Raw genomic sequence first — 8,947 nt, forward strand, 5'->3', positions numbered from 1 at the left:
CTTGGCAGGTAGGATTAAGGAAAACCCTAAGGCGTTCTATAAATATGTGAAGAGTAAAAGGATGAGACGTGAAGGAATAGGGCCTATAAAAGGTGAAGGCGGGAAAATCTGTACGGAACCAGTAGAAATAGCAGAGGTGCTTAATGAGTATTTTGCCTCAGTTTTCACAGAGGAGGACATGGGTGGATGTACTGTGGGCTTGCGGTGGACTGAAAAGATTGAGTATGCGGACTTTAACAAAGAGGTTGTGCTGGAATCTTTGAATGGCATCAAGATAGATAAGTCGCTGGGTCTGGATGGGATGTACCCCAGGTTACTGTGGGAGGCAAGGGAAGAGATTGCAGAGCCTCTGGCGATGATCTTTGCATCGTCGATGGAGACGGGAGAGGTGCCAGAGGATTGCGGATGTGGTTCCTATTTTCAAGAAGGGGAATAGGGATAGCCCAGGAAATTACCGACCGGTGAGTCTAACCTCAGTGGTTGGTAAGCTGATGGAGAAGATCCTGAGGGACAGGATATATGAGCATTTAGAGAGGTTTAGTATGCTCAAGAATACTCATCATGGCTTTGTCAAAGGCAGATCGTGCCTTACGAGCCTGGTGGAGTTCTTCGAAAATGTGACTAAACACATTGACGAAGGGAAAGCGGTAGATGTGGTTTATATGGATTTTAGCAAGGCGTTCGATAAGGTCCCCCATGCAAGGCTTCTGGAAAAAGTGAGAGGGCATGGGATCCAAGGGGCTGCTGCCCTGTGGATCCAGAACTGGCTTGCCCAAAGGAGGCAGAGAGTGGGTATAGATGGGTCTTTTTCTAATTGGAGGTCGGTCACCAGTGGTGTGCCCCAGGGATCTGTTGTGGGACCCTTGCTGTTTGTCATTTTCATAAATGACCTGGATGAGGAAGTGGAGGGATGGGTTGGTAAGTTTGCTGACAACACGAAGGTTGGTGGGGTTGTGGATAGTCTGGAGGGATGTCAGAAGTTACAGAGGGACATAGATAGGATGCAAGACTGGGTGGAGAAGTGGCAGATGGACTTAAACATAGAACAGTACAGCACAGAACAGGCCCTTCGGCCCACGATGTTGTGCCGAGCTTTATCTGAAACCAAGATCAAGCTATCCCACTCCCTATCATCCTGGTGTGCTCCATGTGCCTATCCAATAACCGCTTAAATGTTCCTAAAGTGTCTGACTCTACTATCACTGCAGGCAGTCCATTCCACACCCCAACCACTCTCTGCGTAAAGAACCTACCTCTGATATCCTTCCTATATCTCCCACCATGAACCCTATAGTTATGCCCCCTTGTAATAGCTCCATCCACCCGAGGAAATAGTCTTTCAACGTTCACTCTATCTATCCCCTTCATCATTTTATAAACCTCTATTAAGTCTCCCCTCAGCCTCCTCCGCTCCAGAGAGAACAGCAACCTTTCCTCATAAGACCTACCCTCCAAACCAGGCAGCATCCTGGTAAATCTCCTCTGCACTCTTTCCAGCGCTTCCACATCCTTCTTATAGTGAGGTGACCAGAACTGCACACAATATTCCAAATGTGGTCTCACCAAGGTCCTGTACATTTGCAGCACAACCCCACGGCTCTTTTAAACTCCAACCCCCTCGTTAATAAAAGCTAACACACTATAGGCCTTCTTCACAGCTCTATCCACTTGAGTGGCAACCTATAGAGATCTGTGGATATGGACCCCAAGATCTCTCTGTTCCTCCACAGTCTTCAGAACCCTACCTTTGACAATGTAATCCACATTTAAATTAGTCCTACCAAAATGAATCACCTCACATTTATCAGGGTTAAAATCCATTTTCCATTTTTCAGCCCAGCTTTGCATCCTATCTATGTCTCTTTGCAGCCTCCAACAGCCCTCCACCTCATCCACTACTCCACCAATCTTGGTGTCATCAGCAAATTTACTGATCCACCCTTCAGCCCCCTCCTCTAAGTCATTAATAAAAATCACAAAGAGCAGAGGACCAAGCACTGATCCCTGTGGCACTCCACTAGCAACCTGCCTCCAGTCCGAAAATTTTCCATCCACCACCACCCTCTGTCTTCGATCAGATAGCCAGTTACCTATCCAATCTGCCAACTTTCCCTCTATCCCACACCTCCTTACTTTCATCATAAGCCAACCATGGGGGACCTTATCAAACGCCTTACTAAAATCCATGTATATGACATCAACTGCCCTACCTTCATCAACACACTTAGTTACCTCCTCAAAAAATTCAGGTGCACCCCGTCCTGTTTGTACAGGTCCCACCTTCCCCAGAATGTGTTCCCTGTGCTGACTATCCCGGATTAATCCGGATCTTTCTAAATGGTCGTAAATCCCATCTCTAAGGACATTTTCCATCAATTTACCAACCACCGAAGTAAGACTAACCGGTCTATAATTACCAGGGTCATTTCTATTCCCTTTCTTAAACAGAGGAACAACATTCGCCACTCTCCAGTCCTCTGGCACCATCCCCGTGGACAGTGAGGACCCAAAGATCAAAGCCAAAGACTCTGCAATCTCATCCCTTGCCTCCCAAAGAATCCTAGGATACATTTCATCAGGCCCACAACCAAATCTAACACTTGGCCCGGTTCATTTCCCAGTACCAAATCCAATGTGGCCTCACCTCTTGTCGGCCTATCCACATATTGTGTCAGGAAACCCTCCTGCACACACTGCACAAAAGCTGCCCCATCCGAACTATTTGACCTGCAAAGGTTCCAATCAATATTTGGAAAGTTAAAGTTCCCAATGACAACTATCCTGTGACCCCCACACATATCCATAATCTGCTTAGCAATTTCTTCCTCCACATCTCTATTACTATTTGGGGGCCTATAGAAAACCCCCAACAACATGACCGCTCCTTTCCTATTTCTAACTTCAGCCCATATTACCTCAGTGTGCAGATCCCCCTCGAAGTGCCTTTCCGCAGCCGTTAGACTATCCTTGATTAACAATGCCACTCCTCCACCTCTTTTACCAGCTTCCCTACACTTATTGAAACATCTATTCCCCGGAACGTCCAACAACCATTCCTGTCCTTGTTCTACCCATGTCTCCGTAATGGCCACAACATCGTAGTCCCAAGTACCAATCCACGCCCCAAGTTCATCTACTTTGTTCCGGATGCTCCTTGCATTGAAGTAGACACACTTCAACCCACCTTCCTGTCTACCGGTACCCACCCTTGACCTTGATACCTTCCCCAATACCTCACCACCCTCAACATTGACTTCTGGACTACAACTCCTTTTCCCACTCCCCTGACAAATTAGTTTAAACCCCCCTGAAGAGCCGTAGCAAATTTCCCTCCCAGGATATTGGTGCCCCTCTGGTTCAGGTGCACCCCGTCCTGTTTGTACAGGTCCCAACTTCCCCAGAATGTGTTCCAATTATCCACATATCTGAAACCCTCCCTCCTACACCATCCCTGCAACCACATGTTTAACTGCACTCCCTGTTCCTCAACTCGCTATCACGTGGCACCGGCAACGTACCAGAGATGACCACATGTTTTGTCTTGGCTCTCAGCCCAGCTCCCGAAATTCCTGTTTTAAATCCCCGTCCCTTCTCTTACCTATGTCGTTGGTACCAATGTGTACCACGACTTGTGACTGTTTCCCCTCCCCCTTAAGAATCCGGAAGACACGGTCTGAGACGTCACGGACCCTGGCATCCGGTAGGCAACATACCATCCATAGGGGGAAGTTTTTCACACAGAGGGTGGTGGGCGAGTGGAATCGGCTGCCGTCAGTGGTGGTGGAGGCAAACTCAATAGGGTCTTTTAAGAGACTCCTGGATGAGTTCATGGGACTTAATAGGATGGAGGTTTATAGGTAGGCCTAAAAGGTAGGGATATGTTCGGCACAACTTGTGGGGCCGAAGGGCCTGTTTTGTGCTGTAGTTTTCTATGTTTCTATAAGCCAAGCGCTGATCATGTTTACCTATCTAAACCAACCGCTTATATCCCTCTATTCCCCATTTGTTCATATGCCTTAAATGTGGCTAATGTAACTGCCTCAACCACCTCACTTGGCAGTGCATTTCAGGCCCCCACCAGCACCTGCGTAAAACGAATTTCCCCTGCACATCTCCACTGAACCTTTCCCCCCTTATCTTGACCTTGTGCCCCCTTGTAATTGTCATTTCTGCCCTGGGAAAAAGCTTCCAACTGTTCACTCTATCTATGCCTCTCATAATTTTATAAACTTCTATCAGGTCGCCCCTCTGCCTCCATTTTCCAGGGAGAACAATCCCAGTTTATTCAATCTCTCCAATGTAACTTTGTGTTGCCATGCTGAATATCAAAATACATTGTTTTCTCTTCACTTGCTGTTTTCTCCTTGTTATCAAAATGATGTGGTAAGTTGAAACCACGATAAAGGCAGTCGAACAAGTTTTTTAAAATCTTCTTTAGATAAATAAATAACAAAGCTTAACAGTAACTTAGCAGAACAGCAATAACTATGAACACAGGAGCACGAGTAAAACCGGTCTTGCTTGCTGAAAATTCTCTTGCAGACTGTAAAGCCCTCCGAAACCCGTACATGCTCAGAACGCTCAACATGGCCAGTGGGGATCCAGTGACATGGTGTCCAATAGTGAGTAAGAAACCTCACAACACCAGGTTAAAGTCCAACAGGTTTATTTGGTAGCACAAGCCACAAGCTTTCAGAGCGCTGCTCCTTCATCAGGTGAGTGGGAGTTCTGTTCACAAACAGGGCATATAAAGACACAAACTCAATTTACAAAATAATGGTTGGAATGCGAGTCTTTACAGGTAATCAAGTCTTAAAGGTACAGACAATGTGAGTGGAGAGAGCGTTAAGCACAGGTTAAACAGATGTGTATTGTCTCCAGCCAGGACAGTTGGTGAGATTTTGCAAGCCCAGGCAGCCGTGACTGCTGAAGTCATGGGCTTTCAGCCTCTGATCTTCGGGTACGCGTTCTCCAAGGCGGCCTTCACGACACATGACGACGCAGAGTCGCTGAGCAGAAGCTGATAGCCAAGTTCCGCACACATGAGGACGGCCTCAACCGGGATCTTGGGTTCATGTCACACTATCTGTAATCCCCACGACTTGTCTGAACAAAGGTCTTATGAACAAAGGACAGTACAGCACAGGAACAGGCCCTTCGACCCACCAAGCCTGCGCCGACACATGATGCCTTTCTAAACCAAAGACCGTTTGTCTCTACGCGGTCTGTATCCCTCGATTCCCTGCCTATTCCTGTATCTGTCAAGATACCTCGTAAACATTGCAATCACTGCAATAATTGGCAACTGCAGATTATGGTGATAAAGGAATGAGACCCATACACCATTCGAACTGCCTTTGAGTGTTGCAGATGTTGATGAGTGCTTCTAAGTGATGTGAATGACGTTGAGTAGCTGTCGAATACTCTCACTGAGGTGGTTGATGCTGAGAACATTCGGTGATGTAGATGATGCGAGTACTTTAAGTAGCAAGGTTCATACAGAGTACGTTAAGTAATGTGGTTCATACTGCATACATTCAGTGATTACTATTACTACACTATTTTAAATGATGCAGATTGAGTTAGGTACTTGCAATATTGCAGGTGAGGAGAGTATTTTTAGTGATAGCGATGATGCCAAGTATTTTGCACAATCCAGTTAAATACTGTATGTGATGCAGATGTTGATAAATATTTAAATTGATGTGGTAAATACGGAGCGATATGGATAATGCTGAGTGTTTTAAGCAAGACAGATGTTGCTTGTACTCTATATGATGTGGATATTGTCAGGTGCTTTAGATGTGGATGTTCTGCTGAGGACATCAAGTAATGTAGATTTGATCATGTACTTTAATTGCCATATGACAGAAGTTAGGGTGATATTACAAGTTAGAATCAGGCAAGGTATGGACAGTTCAGAGGAAAAGTGCAAAAAGAAATAAGAGTCAAAGAAAGAGTCTGAGACAAAATTGGCAGCTAACATAAAAGAATATCCAAAAGTCTTCTATCGGCACATGAATGGTAAGAGAATAGTAAAAGAATGGTTGGGTCAGTTGGGAACAAAATAGGGGATTTACATGTGGGGGTACAGGGCATAGCTGATATATGGTTTACTGAGACTCCTAATATTTTGAGTACCGTGCATCTATCTTTATGAAGGAAGAAGTTGCTGCCAGAGTTACAGTGATAGAGGAGCTCTGAAATGAGACTTGCAGGCATTGTAAACTGTGAGGAGGATAGTGTAGAACTTCAAAAGATCATAGACAAATTAGTGGAATAGGTGGACAGCTAGCAGATCAAGTTCAATGCAAAGTAATGTGCAGTGCTTCCTTTTCTTATGAAGAACATGGAGAGACAATATAAAATTAAAGGTACAACTAGGATAGTCACGGGTGAGGTGCCTGAAGATTGGAGGGCGGCAAATGTTGTGCCTTCATTTGAAAAGGGCTGCAGGGATAAGCCTGGGAACAACAGGCCAGTGAGCCTCACATCTGTGGGGGGTAAGTTGTTGGAAGGTATTTTGAGAGACAGGATCTACAGGCATTTAGAGATGCAAGGACTGATTCGGGACAGTCAGCATGGCTTTGTGAGTGGAAAATCATGTCTCACAAATTAAATTGCGTTTTTTGAAGGGGCAACCAAGAAGGTAGATGAGGGCAGTGCAGTTGATGTTGTCTACATGGACTTTAACAAGGCTTTTGACAAGATACCGCATGGTAGGTTGATGCATAATGTTAAATCTCATGGGATCCAGAGTGAGGTATCTAAATGGATACAAAATTGGCTTCTTGACAGAAGCCAGTGGATGGTTGTAGAGGGTTATTTTTCAAACTGGAGGCCGATGACCAGTGGTGTGCCTCAGGGACCAGTGCTGCGTCCACTGTTATTTATCATTTATATTAATGATTTGGATGAGAATATAGGAGGCATGGTTAGTAAGTTTGCAGATGACACCAAGATTGGTGGCATAGTGGACAGTGAAGATTGCAACGGGATCTTGATCAATTGGGCCAGTGGGCTGACGAATGGCAGATGGAATTTAATTTAGATAAATTTGAGGTGATGCACTTTGGTAGATTGAACCAGGGCAGGACTTACTTAGTTAATGGTAGGGCATTGGGGAGAGTTACAGAACAAAGAGATCTAGGGGTACATGTTCATAGCTCCTTGAAAGTGGAGTCACAGGTGGACAGAGTGGTGAAGAAGGCATTCAGCATGCTTGGTTTCATCAGTCAGAACATTGAATACAGGAGTTGGAACGTCTGGGCTTGCAAAATCTCACTAACTGTCCTGGCTGGAGACAATACACATCTCTTTAACCTGTGCTTAACGCTCTCTCCACTCACATTGTCTGTACCTTTAAGACTTGATTACCTGTAAAGACTCGCATTCCAACCATTATTTTGTAAATTGAGTTTGTGTCTTTATGTGCCCTGTTTGTGAACAGAACTCCCACTCACCTGATGAAGGAGCAGTGCTCTGAAAGCTTGTGGCTTGTGCTACCAAATAAACCTGCTGGACTTTAACCTGGTGTTATGAGGCTTCTTACTGTGCTTACCACAGTCCAACGCCAGTATCTCCACATCATGACCAATAGTGATCCAGTGATATGGGTTTCTAGATCGAGGGATTGAGTTTAGGAGTCGGGGATAATGATGCAGCTTTATAAGACCCTTGTCAGACCCCACCTGGAGTACTGTGCCCAGTTCTGGTCGCCTCATTACAGAAAGGATGTGGAAGCCATAGAAAGGGTGCAGAGGAAATTTACAAGGATTTTGCTGGAATTGGGTGGCATGCCTTATGAGGATCAGTTGAGGGAGCTCGGTCTTTTCTCCTTGGAGAGACGAAGGATGAGAGGTGACCTGATAGAGGTTTACAAGATGTTGAGAGGTATAGATCGGGTGGATTCTCAGAGGCTTTTTCCCAGGGCTGAAATGGTTGCTACGAAAGGACACAGCTTTAAGGTGCTGGGGAGTAGGTACAGAGGAGATGTCAGGGGGAAGTTTTTCACTCAGAGGGTGGTGGGTGAGTGGAATCGGCTGCCGTCAGTGGTGGTGGAGGCAAACTCGATAGGGTCTTTTAAGAGACTTCTGGATGAGTACATGGGACTTAATAGGATTGAGGGTTATAGGTAAGTCTATTTATAAGCCTAGGTAGGTAGGGACACGACAGGTGCAACTTGTGGGCCGAAGGGCCTGTTTGTGCTGTAGTTTTTCTATGTTCTAGATGCTGATCAATTAGGATCCAGTGCTATACCAATGAATGGGGATCTAGCGATATGCTGACCACTGAGAATCAAGTGAGGATCCAATAATATATTCACCAATGGGAATCCAGTGCTATGTTGACCAGTGGCGATCCAGTGACTCGATGACAAATGGGGTGGTCACGGGTGAGGTGCCTGAAGATTGGAGGGTGGCAAATGTTGTGCCTTTGTTTCAAAAGGGCTGCAGGGAAAAGCCTGGGAACTACAGGCCAGTGAGCCTCACATCTGTGGTGGGTAAGTTGTTGAAAGACAGGATCTCAAAATTGCATTTAGAGACGCAAAGACTGATTAGGGACAGTAAGCATGGCTTTGTGAGTGCAAAATCATGTCTCACGAATTCGATTGAGGTAGATGAGGGCAGTGCAGTTGATGTTGCCTACACGGACTTTAGCAAGGCCTTTGACAAGCTACCGCATGGTAGGTTGTTGCATAAGGTTAAATCTCACGGGATCCAGGGTGAGGTATCTAAATGGATTCAAAATTGGCTTCTTGACAGAAGCCAGAGGGTAGTTGTAGAGGATTGTTTTTCAAACTGGAGGCCTGTGACCAGCGGTGTGCCTGAGGGATCAGTGCTGGGTCCACCGTTATTTGTCATTTATATTAATGATTTGGATGAGAATATAGGAGGCATGTAAGTTTGCAGATGACACCAAGATTGGTGGCGTAGTGGATAGTGAA

Source organism: Mustelus asterias, chromosome 9, assembly GCF_964213995.1.
Source record: "Mustelus asterias chromosome 9, sMusAst1.hap1.1, whole genome shotgun sequence".
Lineage (NCBI taxonomy): Eukaryota > Metazoa > Chordata > Chondrichthyes > Carcharhiniformes > Triakidae > Mustelus > Mustelus asterias.